The sequence below is a fragment of the Apis dorsata genome, unplaced genomic scaffold, assembly GCF_000469605.1.
Source record: "Apis dorsata unplaced genomic scaffold, Apis dorsata 1.3 scaffold_713, whole genome shotgun sequence".
NCBI lineage: Eukaryota > Metazoa > Arthropoda > Insecta > Hymenoptera > Apidae > Apis > Apis dorsata.
Genome location: NW_006263882.1, coordinates 45415 through 49503, shown reverse-complemented (window position 1 = coordinate 49503; position 4089 = coordinate 45415).

Sequence of the window (4089 nt, the reverse complement as noted above, 5' to 3'; positions counted from 1 at the left end):
AATCTTATAAAAAGAAAAATTACGATTTTATTAAAAAGGAAAAAAAGTAATTTTATAAGTAATTTTATAAGTAATTTATAATTTTTATAAAAATTTTAACAAAATTCAAAAAATTTTCAATAATTGCATCTAAAATTAATCGGAAATATTAATTAAAATCCAAATACTATATTAAATAATGTCATTTATAACTTGTAAATTATAAAAAATAAAATAAATTAAAAAAATATCATTTTTAATAATGAAATTATCATAATATTCAAAGTCAATTTCGTATCATATTTTGATGCATGAAATTATCTTATTAGTCTTATAAATAAGTTAAAAAAATGCGTTCGATAGTTTTTTTTGATAGAATGATACTTTGTTTTCTTTGAATCTAAATAATTAGATTTGTAATCGAGCAGTTTATAAATACTTTGTTGAAATGCATCTTACTTCGAAACTTATAATAATTCTTTTTATTATATATTATAAAAAAATATTCAAAGCTTTTAATCTAATAGATTCTATGTAAATTTTCAACCATTAACTAATTCTTATTTTTATTTATTAATATGATAATTGTAAACTTGAGAATACTTTGAATGATGAATCTTTAATGATTCCATGATTCTAACAATTCATTATTCTATACGATTCACTAATATTATTTTACTATTTGAAATATAAATTAACTAGAAAAAGATTATTGAATAAGAATATGTTCGCATTTCTATGTCAATTGAAATTGTTTGCTTAGTATTACTTATTGCTCGCGAGATTTATGACCAGTTTAGTCGAAGAAGTTTCTCTTAAGGAAATTCTTTTTCATTATGATCGGTTACCGACCTCCATTAAACCTAAACAAAGAATGATGTGATGACTCAACAGCAACCAACATCATTCTAATTCGAGGAAATCTATAATATAAGATCAATCCTTAATTATTAGTATTTTAATATCTTTAACCACTACTCATTTTGATATCTTTAAAACCAACTCAGTTCGAGAAATTTTTTTCTAACTTGAAGATATCGCGAATCAGACATTGGCCGCGATATTATTGATTATTATCGTGTTTTATCAGGGAACTGTGATCATCCTAATTGAACTAGAAAGGGATTAATATTGCGAGCACATTGTACTCTGACCATCGGACGTTTAAACTTTTTTGTAACATCGCATTGTTCTGACTATCGGACACAATTATCTATTATGGCATTGTGAAGAACATTTAATTAATATTTTATTATTATTATTGTGAACACGTCATATTTTGATCGTCAGATACGAAAAATAGATAATTTTTTTGTAATTACGCATCGTGTTTCAATCGTCGGATACGATCATGACATTGTGAAAGACCTAGCTCTTGTATAAACACTGCACTTATGATTAATCTCTCACTTAATTAGGAAATTAAGAAGTATATAGACGTTAGAATTCGATGAAAGAAATTAGAAGAATTGAGAATAACCTCAACTTATATCGTAATGATGAGCTAGTCTCAAAGAAGTTAATTTTATTCGAGTTAAATGATGTTTCGCGGATTTTATCGCTACTTCCAAAATACCGCCGGAGTATGATGATTTTGAATTATAAAATACCAATCGATTTATTGGTCCATGAGTAATTCAGCTATAGCGTGCTTATGATCAGATAAAAAGTTGTACAGTTCCTTAATTCATGATTGGCATTTATGAAGTTTATTATCTGAATAGATATCGTTGCATTTGCTGCATCTCGAGATGCAGTATGATCAGTCATAATATTGCGAAAAAGGCATCCATAATTAGTCCGGATATGCACCATTCGGATCGTAAGATAGATGAAAATTGATTAAGACTTTTATCCACTGATTATAATAGATTTTTTTCTTTATGAAAAGCGAACCGCAAAAATTAACTCTCGATTGTAAATATGATTGGGAGCGATTTACGGAGGGATTGCTCATTCGATGATTAATGGTGGTGAGTTTAACATGGCCATAAATATTACATTCGTATATTGATCCTGTTGAATCAATTTCTTACCGTGGAAAATTCAAAAGGCACAAGTAAACACATAGATGTTTCGTATTTCATGTATCCTAATTCATGATATTCGTTCATAAAGTGAATATATTCTATTTTTTAATTGCAGATTTTTCTTGAATGTGCATTTCAATGTGAGAAAATGTTGCAGCACGTGATACGAATGATACGAATCGTCTAAAACTTGAAAAAGTCGGGCGATGTATTGGTGTGATCACGTAGTTTGCACAATGTAATTTGCTCGCATGCTCCTTTGTTTGTCAATAGTATGGATGTTTGTGGAATTTTTTCCAACTCCCAATTATGTTTTAATTGAGTTAAGTATTAAATGGTAAGTTGAAGATTTTATTGACTATCAATGTTCAATTTTTCCGCAAATAATCAAAGCTACCTTCGTTTTTTTGTAATTTAATTGAATCATTTGTGATGGAGATTTGACCGATGCATAAATCAACTTGAAAAACGTGCTGATCAGAGCGAATCTATTTTGGAGAAAATATTATAATTTGGAATTTGTCAATGGAATGTTGAAATTAGGATATTGAGTTGTATTTTAAAAACGAAACGATTAATTAGAATGTTTGATAATGCGCAGTAAAATGAGAAATGACAAATCGATATTGAAATAGTTAATTCTGAATCATATGATCGCACGAAGAATTCTTTTTATTTTTAAAGTAAAATGATTTATTTTTATGATGAAAATGTTGATTTTACATTGGAGTAGTACCAATTTTTTCATGAAATATGAAATATAATTGAAAGCCCGAATTCAATAAAATCTGGCGTCAGTAGAATCATAGGTGTCTTTTGTTATCAATGACAATTAAGATAAACAAATGTTTCTCCTTTACTATTTACGTTCAACGTGCCTGTACGTACTTTGTACTCAAATCTACACTCAACTGTAGATTCGCTTGTACTGGGTTTTCTTTGTCATTGTATGATGTTTTCCATTATATTGCTTACAAGTAATGCAGTACTTTATATTATGATTGGATCGCAAGTAGTTCGCATATAAATAATTTTTAAATCAATTCGGTTTTTTTATATCTAAATCAGTTAATTGCTGACAGTATTTCTTTCTTGCTGCAAAGATTATAACGAGTGTGCGAGGAATGCCAGAAATTGTTAATTTATGATTTCGCGTATTCAGGTCAACATGTGAGTACTCTGTTGTGTTGATTACTTCGATCTTCGCGATCTCTAAAATTTGATGTCAAGCTAATACAAAAATTAATAGTACAAAAATTCTAGCAGATTTTCCATCGATGAAAAATCATCATTTGTTTATTCTATCGTAATTACGTTTCATCTAACTCTAAGCTAATAGTTGGGTGCTTGTCGAATATCCTTTGACAGATGTCATAGCAAGTGGTATATTTTTTAAAGATAAATGGTCTGTATAAGTAATTATATGTATGGAGCGCATGTCTATTAACACGTTGACTACCGCATGCCATTGTATCAAGTATACTCCAATATTTCTATCCATATTTTAGTAATGCCAATGGTCGCAAGAATAATGTCTCGCATCATTTTTCATCATTACTATGTTATGCGTCCGCAATAGAAGTATTGATAATAATAATTGTATTAACAATAGTATTGAATAATAGTATTGATTTAGTATATTTTGGATATTTTGATTTGGATAATTTGGATTATAATTTGGATAACATATCGAATGTTCCTTCGACTAGTCGTAACAAATATATTTATATATTAGTTATGGATTGTATATAAATTCTCACAATGTCACAGCAGGTAATCGTGTTCGATTATGTCAGAGCACGATATGTTCATAAATTATCTAATCGTCGTATCATCATGAGACTCGTGATACTCCAAAATTAGAAGATTTAGAGAATTATTAGCTGCAAAATTATTAGGATTATCTGAAAATATAACAAAATCTTGTCAAAACCTTCAACGGAGTCAACATAATATCAACGTTCGGAAAAATAATTCTAATATAAATATTAGACTGCATGCAAATTATGTTATTTGGATAAAAGACAACAAACGCACAAAAGAATTTAAAAAAGACAACAATTTTTCATCCGGATGAACT